Below are 12181 nucleotides of genomic sequence, written 5' to 3' on the forward strand. Positions count from 1 at the left end.
TGGCTCAGTATAGAAAGCTTGTATTGGCTTATTCAGTGCTTTCTACTGTTTCAAGTAATTAATCACCCTCAAAACCAAAACCATTGTGCTGTTGTCTGTTTAGTAATACATATTGTTTTGATGTAGGTTTCTTTTGGGAATTTCCATTGGTGGGCCAACTACAGCTAGAAAAAATTGTGTATTGAGTGCAGAAAATCTGAACTAGACTTGAAACACTTTTTTCAGAAGGCGTAAAGGGCCGTTCACATTATAACAATAACTGGTTTTAAAAGCATTTAAATATAAGAGAATAGCTGAGTTCACACCACAACTATAATGATAAACATACAATGAACAATACATTCTTGGCGATATTTAAACCATTGACATTCCATCAAATCTATTTGAATGTCAAGTGCACTCGCACTCAAATGACAGATGAAACAGTGGAAAAGATCATTGCTGAAGCCTATAACATAAAATTACCTCAGGTACCCAGCGCTGATGCAGTTGATGTGAAATTCACTATGTAATCCTTTTTTCATACCACATTGACTATGCCAAAAGGTAAGTTTTTAGATTACACAAACTACTAGATTCACTGTTTAGAGTTACGCGAAATGCAGCGTGTTGAGGACATCTGCTTGTTAATGCGCTGTGTAAATGCTACAAGAACAGCATATTATTATGTAAACAATTGCAAAAGTTTTTATTACAAAAAATATTCAATATTAGTATTAGTATTAGTAATATTAAAGGCAAGTGAGTTGCACGAGTGTCATGCGTGTGAGCGAATTAGCATAAAGTTCTATGATGTGGACCTAATATAGTTATTGTTATAGTTTCCTCCGAGTGCAGCCGCAGTTTTTGTCTGCATTCATGAGGTAAATGGAAGCGTCACAACTCAAGAGTTTATGGTGTTTTTCCATGTCGCGTACTACTTTGTGCTGGAGCGAGCGGGGTCTGGTCTGCGCAGAGCGGATGTCACATCAACTATATCAATATCAATGGTATTGGCTAATTAAACCATATCGATATATACCGCAACCCAATATACCGCCCAGCCCTAAATAACATAATAGCAAAAAAACAATATTTAAACCTAACCCCACCACTTATCACAGGGGCAAAAGTAAATTGTACAAATTTGGTTGTAGGAATTCATAGGAAAAGGCAACCTCATAAAATATGTACGAATTGCCATGGGATTGTGTTGGTAGTGCATGGACTATAAAAAAATCACCATCACAGACAACAGTTCTAGGGCATGGTGCTGCTTGCAGTGTAACCCTGTGACATGTTTAACAACATATAAGTCATGAGTTGTATTTTTAGGAAACACACATATTAACAAAATGTAACCATGAGTGATTTTTTTCCACATTTATTGACTATAAAAAAGCAATAGTAATAAATAGTAATAGTAATAGTAATACATTTCAGAACGACATGCCGAGATGAGGCTTCCCTCGTCGGTGTATACCACCCGCTGATTCCCTGGAACTCACGTATCCAAGAGGAAATTTTAATATAGGCGCTATCTTTACTAACTTCCCACATATTTGAAGTTTATTCATCTCTATTCTCGACTAAACAGCTCTTAAAACTACATTTTATGACACAGAAAGAGTAATATTTCGAATATTGTGCAAGTTTTAAGCTTCATTGCCATTGACGCAAAATTAACTTGGCTTGATGCGAACTTTGATTTGGAACAGTACTTACTTGGGCCTCGACTGATGATGTCCTAATGATGTTACAAGTCCACAAGAACACAAGTACAGACAACAACGCATATTGAGAAACGGCTTGTGTCTGAGAGATTGATTGTTGTAGAGAGCTGTTAATTTGTGCATGCACCAGCGGGTGGTACACGTGACTCGTATCGTGAGTCATTAATCAAGCAATGCTTAATATAGTGTTATTATGCAAAAATACTGATTTTTTTTTGTTTTAAATGAAACTATTGTAATCCTGAAAGTATTCCCCTTTTTTCTAAAAGTAACTAAGTTTTTTTAACGTAACTGTAACGAATTACAGTTACTGGATTTTTTTATCCTGATTACATCGCCGTTACATGTATTCCATTACTCCCAAACCCTGCAAATAGCATACCAAACTTTCCCTGTTGAGTAGAAATTTTGCGACTGAGGCATCAGTGGGAAGTCCAACCTGTGCTTGTAGCGCACGCCAGCATGTGAAATATTCTCCCAAAAACACTCTGGTCTTATTTCTTTCTTCAGAGGCCTTTCTCTTCTTGTCATACAATTCGTAAACACTTTTTCTCTTACGACCCAGTGAGAAAGCGAGCTTCAATGAATGGCTGAAACCATAGCTTGCCACACATATACACCTGAAAGTGCGCATGTGCAGAAAGCGAACCTAGGGATGAGCATGTACGTAAACATATCACCAGAATTATTGAAAACTAAGATGACCAATAGTCTTGATGATCCACTCGGAAAAAGAAAATCCTCCGCTATACCTTTAAGTCAATATGTGCTGACAAAGCAAACATGGGTCGCTGCATATCCATTCATCACTATCATATTTTACTCTATATAATCATTTCACTTGCAGTGTCTGTTAGTATTATAACATCAATGTTTTTGAAAAGAAAGGAAACTTCCATACGGCTCCGTAACAAAGACCCACTTAAGTAAAGCATCACATCCACACCTCTTTCTTCACCCCACATCCAAGCCCCCAAATCAGCTGTATGCAGATGTTTACACAACACCCTTTCGCAATAAATCTCTAGTGGCAGATGAATCTCGGTTCGAGCCCACACCCGCCTTCACTGCAACACCAAATATAGCACAAAATCCCAACCTCTCCTCAGCCCTTGGTTCCCCCTTACAGCGCATAGATCATCATCTCCATAGATTTACCATATCGCAGATATCCCCTTAATATTTCAACATCAAGATGCACCCAAGGTTATGAAAAATACTACAACCTACCAGGCAGAAGGCCGTAAATAAAAACGATGTAAGGCAGTCAGATAATGCGTATTACTGTAAAGACAAAAAATAATGTAAACCCACACTGACACCAGCAGAATAAAGGTGGCTGCTGAATATACAGAACATTATGTCATTATACATTTATAAAGGACAAATCATGAAAATCTGGCTTTTTCCATGTTTAACTTCTATAATTGGGTCTTCTATCAACCTCAAAAAAAATGTGGAAAAGAACAACCCAGTAACTTAGTTTTCTCTGCAAGCATGTGAAAAATTAGGTAATTGAAATTCGTCTCCCCTTGTGGTGTCAAAAGGGGATCAAAAGGGAATGTTGAATAGAAACAATGTTGTTAAAAGAAGAAATGGAAAAGAAAATGGGGGAACATTCAGGGCTGGTGAGAGAGATGTCTTCTGCTTGGTGAGACCATGAATGTGCTACCTCCTATATTTGAATCTCAGGCCTGATTCTGTCAGCTGCAAATAACAGCCTGAGCACAAAGCGAACCATACACAGGGGAGAGAGCGGAAAGAGAGAGAGAGAGAGAGAGAGAGAGAGAGACCAAGAGCATAGATTTGGTTTGAACATTGGGTTTGTTCAAGTGTCAACTGGGCATGTTTTCAATTATCATTGTATAAGTATATTGTGGGCGGCTGTAATTGCTTTTGATTATTGGTGGTTACCTCCCTTGAGAGTGACCTATGACCCATGATGCTTAAAACCAAACAAATTTTTTAAACACAAAATAATGCTAAGTAACAATTTCCTTCTGAATGTCTCACTCATATTCCCTCATTTACAATGACCAATCATACACATCACCGCCTTTGTGAAAATATGTGATATTCAGCTCCACTGGTTCTGTGTTTCAGAATAAACTTCACCTCACTGCCCTATAACTGCAGTAAACACATTTATAACACACACATTTTTATGATCTAATATAGTGGAGACTTGTTATTGTATTTTGTTCCCATTAGAAAAATCACAGATGACATATCAGTTGTTTCTCTAAGACAAATAATACAATTAAATGGAGCAAATGCGTAACCTGCACAGCATATTTTCCTCCATGGACAAAGACCCAGAAATCTCACAAACGTTCCCACTCAAGTTTCAAAAGGGATCTCAACAAATTCTTATCAGTCAACCACAAAAGCAAAAAAATACAAACAACAACAACTCTGTATTTAAGCTACAGTAACAGCAAACACATGAAACAACCGAGCTGAGCTCTCAGGGACTAAACACACATCTAGAGGCTGTTTACACTTGGCATTAACATGCGTTTTCATCGATCGGATCACAAGTGGACGAGAGAGACACATTACGTTTACACCTGGTATTTAAATCCGTCTCTTTTGTCCACTTTCGACCGCATCTGTCCTGAATACTGTGAGGGGGTGGTCTGTGAGACGGTGGGCGAGTCTCTCTGCTGTCATTCAAACCCGAGCGGGAGTAATTATGAGTTTATATGGACGCAAACTAATATTATGTCGGAGTCCACTGCTTGTTTAGCAAGTATACATGCTGCATAGTGTTTTGTACGTTTATATGTTGGAGCTTTCTCTGAATTTTCAGCGCAATTGATGAAATAGGATCGCGCAACTTTCACACGCTTTCAAAACGAAACTACGGAGATCAGCCGCTTTAGTTGTATCAATGAAAGGCTAAAAATAGCGCTGTTCACCGTATGTTTACGGCAGAAGTCAAAAAAAGACGTAAAACTTGTGTTTAATACCTCAGGTTAGATAAATGGGCGGAGAGAAGGCGGTCGCGTGTGGCTGTTCGAACACATTCAACCACATATGCGTTCCGCAACTCCAAAGCGATCCGATCGAAAGTGGTTTCGACTACCTCTGGATGTGGTTGAAAGTGGTCGAAAGTGGACGAGCTCAAAACGTTTTGAACACCGTTTACACCTGGCATTAACGTCGTCCACTTGTGATCCGATCGACGAAAACGCATGTAAATGCCAAGTGTAAACAGCCTCCTACTTACAGTAGCTAATCTTATCTAAACAAAACCATTCCATTCATTTCTAGAGTCTGACAGCTGAGGGTCTGGACTTCATGAAAGATTTGGCTTTGATTCCAGGCAGACTGTTAAAGAATGCAAAACACATGTCCATATACATAAACAAAATATGTTCACACTAGGACTAGGTGATATGACCAAAATCTTATATCACAATAGGATTCACTTATGTCATGATAACGATACATTTCTTTTAATAAGGTTTTCATCTTTATAATATAAAATTAAAAAATGTATACATTTTTTATAATTCTCACAAAAAAACATATACAAGCATAAAAAGACAAAAAACAAACAAACAAATGGGTAACTTCACCTTTAAGACCCAAGTCCGGATCCAATTTACTGTTACAAATGCTTTTTCAGCTGTTTACTTTCTCTTACGACCTAAATGGTCATGTTTATGATAATACTGGCAAAGACGGGAACCGGCTTAACTGACAAGATGGGCATTGACAATCTCATGCAAATTATCATGCATCTCTAATACAGTGATAAAAAAATAAACATTAATGTAATTAATCAAAACACTTACTTTGTCATATTAAGAACACTATCATTGCTGCTCTCATCCTTGGGACGTTGCTGAACTTTTTTCACAGCGATCAGCTGTAAAATGTTTTGGTCCTGCTCGATTTTCTTTGACTTTGCGTAAAATAATGGAAAGTTTTTCATAAGATCCCCTTGGGTCAATGTGTTAGCATGACAGAAGCTTGATGCTGTCGTGTGAGAACAAGCAACAGCAGACGTTTTTCCTTCACCCGAGTGCTTCTCGTGTAAATTATTCGATTTTGATGGCTTACTTTTCTTCCCCGCAACAAAAAAACAGCACAGGTTCAGCAATGCCATCAAAAGTATTCTTTTGTTTTTGTTTGTTTGTTGATTTCGAGGTACAAAGAAGACTAGGAAAACTAGGATTCTGTTAGCCTGGGTGCCAGCCGATCTTAGCCCCGCCCACAACATTTTAAAAGACGGGAAGATCGGTCTGGGGTTTTTCCGTTGAGGAGCTACTATGCGAGACCCAAAGCTGGTCGACCAATCAAATTGTCAGGGCAGGCTTTATACGATGATGGACAGATGATCAACAGTAATGTAATCAACCACGTCACCAAAGAGCGCGTGTGTTGAATCTGTTTACAACGAAATGGCTTCCGCTGGATTCTGACATTGAGTCTGTTCTAAAAGGTATCGACAGAGCATTGATTTTAAAACAGGAACAGAGAAACGCGAGCAAGGCATTTGTTGATCGGAAAGATGTTTTTGCCATCCTTCCTATGGGATTCGTCAAAGTGTTGGTCGCACTTATGGAGGACCAAGTTAAAGAAGCAACTGAAATGGGTATCACGGCGATGCAACTTGGCGTGCACGACGAGATGGATATAATTATCGGTCGTTGCCAGCTTCTTTTCGGAAACCCCGGAATCATGGCTGCTGAATAAGTGGAGGGACATGCTAGTCTCCGATATTTTTCAAGCAAACGTAATGGGTATCGTCGTGGATGAAGTTCACCTAATGTACAAATGGTAAGAGATAGTCTTACTGTATGACTTAGTAAATACTTAATGTTGTGATATAAATGAAATGTTGTAAACATAGTAGGTGTTGATGTGCATTCGCTAACTCAGACTTAGTATAATCACAATGTTAGTGTCATTGTAGCGAAATAACTAGCAGTTCGTTCAGGCTGCAAAAGACATAATTTCAACATACGTCACACACTCCGTTGCTCTGATTGGTCATAAGTCTATCCAATTGAGTGCAGAGGCATTTTTCGGTTGAGACACGCCTCATAATCATAGCCCAATGGAGCGGTATCAGACTCAAATTCTGACTAGAACTGAGTATGACAACTTCAGGCTAGGATTCTGTGTGTATTCAAAGTGCAGCCATTATTGTTTACAATGCGTGGAATGGTGCGCTGTGATTTGCTAAGCAGATTTATTGCATTTTGCAGAGAAGGAGGACTGGTGTTTGTCGTGGTTTGGAAAAACGGAGAAAAGATGGTGTTTATTGTGTTTTGGAACCAAACTCTTCATATATATAATTTTGCGTGCATCATGCTTCTGATGTTCAGTCAACGTTGGTGTGACGGCTGAGACTCATCCTAATCCAAACGAAAAGAAGCTTTATCCAAAAGAAATACATGTGAATAGACTTTCATTTCAAGATTCAGAAAGCAGGCAGAGAAAAATAAAAAAACTAAAGCAGGTGTCATATTTGCACACCTCAGCCCTCCTCGTGTTTCTGGTCCGTCCGTGCATTTTGCTTCAGCTAAGCTAAGTGATCCCTAATGACGTTATGGCCGATTGTGAACTGTCAGAGCAGCCATTTGCCATCCATTATTAATGCGATGGATTTCAACAGCCAGCTTGACACTTTACACACCTTACACTGATATCTGAAGGCTGAAGCTTCCTTTACATCTTATGATATTTACTCTAATTGTGCAAAAAACACTGCTAAGTCAAATACAAAAAAGCTTTATTCTTACCTTCCAATTTGCTTATGGGGTAATTATTATATAGAACAAACATTTCAAATTTCACCTCAAAATAAAAAATAGCAGAGAAAAATGTTCAATTCACTCCAATCTTGTTTGACACTTTTTCTTAACGGGAACATATCATGAAAATCTGACTTTTTCCATGTTTAAGTGCTATAATTGGGTCCCCAGTGCTTCTATCAACCTAGAAAATGTGAAAAAAATTCTCTGCAAGCATCTAAAAAAGGGTAATTGAAATTTGGCTCCCCTTGTGATGTCAGAAGGGGATCTTGTTATAATAATACTGCCCCTTAATCTGCACTATCCAACCACGACAAATATAGGGTATTTTGAGCTAAAACTTCACATACGTACTCTGGAGAAACCAAAGATTTATTTAAAAAAGTCTTTTCAATGTCCCCTTTAAATAAGGCAATAAAATAATATTACCACACAGTGTAAATACGTCAACTTAATCCATCTCTTTTGGGGGTATTTCAGTGATGGATATTTGCATAAATTCCTAAATGAATCCTAATTTTAATGGGCCTGAGGTGGAGAGAAATACGAGCTACACATATTCTTGACAGGTTTCGTGTATTTATAAGTGGACCTCAGCTGGACTGGAAAAACACACAGTCCCAACAGAAACACAACGTCACGCAAACTGTCAGCAAAACAGACTCAGAAAAATAAAAAGTGGATGTAGTCAAATATTTACCATTAAACCTTTAATGCACCTTTAAACTTTAATAACAATGTATAGACATCGAAATCACACCACAACACACACACTTTTAAACTACAGTATCAATATCAATATTATGTTTAACAGTCTCACGCCATAAAAACAAAAATAAAGATATTCACCTGGTCTTTGTTTGATGTGCTTGATGTGTTGTCTACAGATTCATGTCATCTCATATTCACAACCAAGAGTGTACATACAGTTTCTCTGATCTCCATCATTATTTTCCTCACATCACACAGACTCCACCCCCTTATTCGTCTCTATAGCACATCACATCATCATCTCTCCCTCCCTCACTCTTGTGAGTGTTTGCGTATCTATCCAGTCTGATGCATCTATTTTGGAACAAGCTATGTTTATACACAGAATATAAGCCAAATTTAGCACTGGAAAACTGAGGACACAACAATACCTCATTACATTTCTGGACTTTTCATACTGTATGTGACCAAGTCTGTGAAAACACAGCTAAAGTCTTTGTTTTTGTGATTGTGATTGACTGTTTCCTACATAAAATCATCTTACATGATGTAATGAGCGTGCTGTGAAAATATATCCTTGATACCTTTAATATTGACTGAGTAAAATTTATGTCAAAAAGGGACAAGACCAGCCCCTTGGGTTGTTGTTTAACATAAGCTGGGATGTTTCATCCCTAAACGCTGGATTATTTTAACCATTGTTGGGTCAAAATAAAAAATTGTCTGGGTTGATTTAACCCAACAGCTTTTTGACTCAATGCTTGGTTTAAAATAACCCAGCATTTTTTAGAGTAATACGGACATCCATGTTTGTATTAACTAATAGTTGCAACGTAAAAAAAAGGAAGGTTACAAAAGTCAGTGTGTATGAGACAGTTGTGAGATAAATTTATATACAATAAGAAAACAGATAGGTTAAGATAAAGTCTAGAAATAGATCGAATCTACAGCAGCAGGTAAATGCCAGAGTTTCTCCTGCAGAGATGAGTCACAATCCAGCCAAGCAACCCCACCCCAGTCAGAAATAAGACTTCTGTAAGTCAGCACGAGGAAACAGCAGCCGAACGACAGCTACACAAATGCTATGAATGGCAGCATCTGATTCAGATTCAGTCGGAAAAAAACCCCATAGAGAATAAAAATCCTCTAATAAACAGTGAAATAAACATTTTGTGAAGGCTGCATTACATCACCGGATGCGTCACAGCAGCGCGACTAAAGACTAGTAAGGCCGTCCCAATTCAAGACTGCTTAAAGGGATAATTCACCCAAAAAATGAATTCTCCCATCAATTACACACCCTGATGATGATCATGATTGGTTTGGTTACAAACATTCCTCAAAATATCTTCCTTTGTGTTCATCAGAACAAAGAAATTTGTAACTGTAACTTTGTAATTGTAACTGTTTCAGTATTATAAATTGTTTTGTATTAACTCTTTAATATTAAGACCAGTTGCTTAATATATAATATTAAGACCAATCGCTTAGATCGTTAAAAAAGGATACACTGTTTTTCGGATCAATGGGTGATTTAGTGTTTTAAAAGTTGTGTAAGTGTAAGAGCGCCACCTAGTGGAAAATAGCGGAAATATGGATTGCTGTAAAAACTCTTCATTGGCAGGAAAGTGTTTTCTCTTAATTGATGAGATAACTCATCAAAGGCTGGGAAAGAGTTAATATTATTGCTACAATAGTGTTTATGTTGCATTTTACTTTTGTATGTTTTACTTGTTTATCCACCTTATTTTTGACGTAAATGTGGGAGCCGCCATCTTTGAGCTCCTTTGTGTAAGACTTTCGGTGAGCCACTACAGCTAATGGTATTCAGACTGCCGTATTCAAGTGTGCCGTTTCGACTGGCTTTTTAATGCTTATTACGAAATCCAGGAAGACCGGCATTTTTTCAATACCAATTATGCCAAGTTTCGGACTTGCGTTCTTTGAGTGCTTACTCGATCTAAAAAGTATGACCACATTAGTCCAATTCTGGCATCTTTACACTGGCCACCAGTTAAATATCGCATACAATTTAAAATATTACCAATCACCTACAAAGCCTTAAATGGCCTAGCGCCCTTACAGTATATATTCAAGAATTACTATCAGAATACAATCCACCACGTAAACCGCGATCACAAAATTCTAGTCACTTAATTATCCCTAGAATATCAAAAGTGTCTAAAGGTGGTAGATCATTTTCCTACTTAGCCCCTTAGCTCTGGAATGATTTACCAAATAATGTTTGAGTATCAGACACAGTCGATCAATTTAAATCTAAACTTAAGACATTCTTCTTTAACAAAGCATTCACATAAAATGTCCAGTAAATGTACTTTTCCCGCAATAGTTATTTTGTCTAGAACAAAGCACTCACATACCTCATATGGGTAATATACTATTGCTGCAATAGTAAGCCTGTCTGGAACCGAGCTAACTTAAACCACTATAATGTATGACAATTGCATTACATGCGAACGGCCCCTACGCTAATAGAATTCTGTTTTTCTCTCCCTGTCTCGTCAACGAAAACCGGCTGAACCAGTTTAATCCGCTTACCCGCTTCCTATCCCTACCGTGTTTATATATATATATAAATATATATTAATTTCTCCCAAGGGTTTTGTCCTTCTAGGAGTTTTTCCCACCGGGTTTCCTCCTAGGGGGTTTATTCGTCCCCGGGAGAGTCAGCCAACTTTGGCTTAACTTAGCACTTTACTGTATACGTTACATTATTAATACGCTCGCTTGTACGGTTTAACCTTAGCCGCTATATTCTACTTCTACTCCCCTACATCTACTCATGTAAAGCTGTTTTGCAACAATTAACAATTGTGAAAAGCGCTATATAAATAAAATTGAATTGAATTGAATTGTAGTTCGGACTTGCACAAACGCAGTAAATCTCTACAAAACATTTGTTTCAACCATAATACACGCACAAGAGCCGAATGCTGAATTAGATAATTGCTTAAAAGGGATAGTTCACCCAAAAATGTAAATTCTGTCATCATTTACTCCCCCTCATGTAGTTTCAAACCTGTATAAATTTCTTTGTTCTGATGAACACGAAGGATGTTTGTAATGAAGCAGGAGCACCACTGATTTCCATGGTAGGAATTTTTTTTTAAAGAACTATCATTTAAAGAAAAAAAATCTGTACAAATTTTTTTTTCAGTAATAAAGAAAAAAAAATTGTATCATAATGCTAGTAAAAATAATCTGCAAATGAAATCAACAGCGAAAAATCATGATCGCTTGCTTCACTATCATAGTGATCAAAATCATATCACTATGATGTGTTTTTGTAATAATTTTATTTTGGGGCTTTTTGATCTTAATTTTTATAGGAAATTAAAGTTTAGGCAGGAAATTAGGGGGTCCAATCTGGACTCAAACATGGGCCCCATGAGCCAACATCTCTTAGAGAACCAAAACGCCTTTTTTTCTAATGGACAGTGAGTGTTTTGTGCACTATTTGTGCCACGAGCGTTTATGAAGGACTATGAAGTTTCTTGTGTCCTATCAAGCAATGAGCATCCTCAGCATCATTATGTCTCAGTCAAGGCTCAACAAACTGATACTAAGCCACACCTAAATACCATTGTCAACAGCAAAAATAGCAAAAAACAAAAAAAAACACTGCACAATATAAGCACCATCCCTAACCTGGTGTAAAATGCCTAGCTCTAAGATCAGCCTTCTTAAGGTTCAAAACTGCAATCTTTCAGTTCACAGCAAATCCTTAGGTGCTAAGATACTGGTATTAAAGAATAAACTGAGGAGATATACATGAAATAATTATGCCAAAGTGAAGACAAATGACTTACTGTATGAAATACCTTGCATCACTTATCTTGCTTAAGAAGCAAGATCTGATTTATCTGATTTTGGACATAATGTCCCAAAATATTATGTGAAGGACACATTTGATATGCAGTTATGATTACACTGTCATGTAAACAATTTAAGGACATCTACTAGAGT

The 12181-nt window shown here is 37.5% G+C and overlaps 1 protein-coding gene across 3 annotated transcripts in view; it reads right to left on the reverse strand.

The window, feature by feature from the left end:
- Window positions 1-12181, reverse strand: part of cacnb3a (calcium channel, voltage-dependent, beta 3a) — an 86293-nt gene that overhangs the window by 70411 nt on the left and 3701 nt on the right. The window lies entirely within an intron of this gene.

Source organism: Paramisgurnus dabryanus, chromosome 21 (genome assembly GCF_030506205.2).
Source record: "Paramisgurnus dabryanus chromosome 21, PD_genome_1.1, whole genome shotgun sequence".
In the NCBI taxonomy this organism is placed as follows: Eukaryota; Metazoa; Chordata; class Actinopteri; order Cypriniformes; family Cobitidae; genus Paramisgurnus; species Paramisgurnus dabryanus.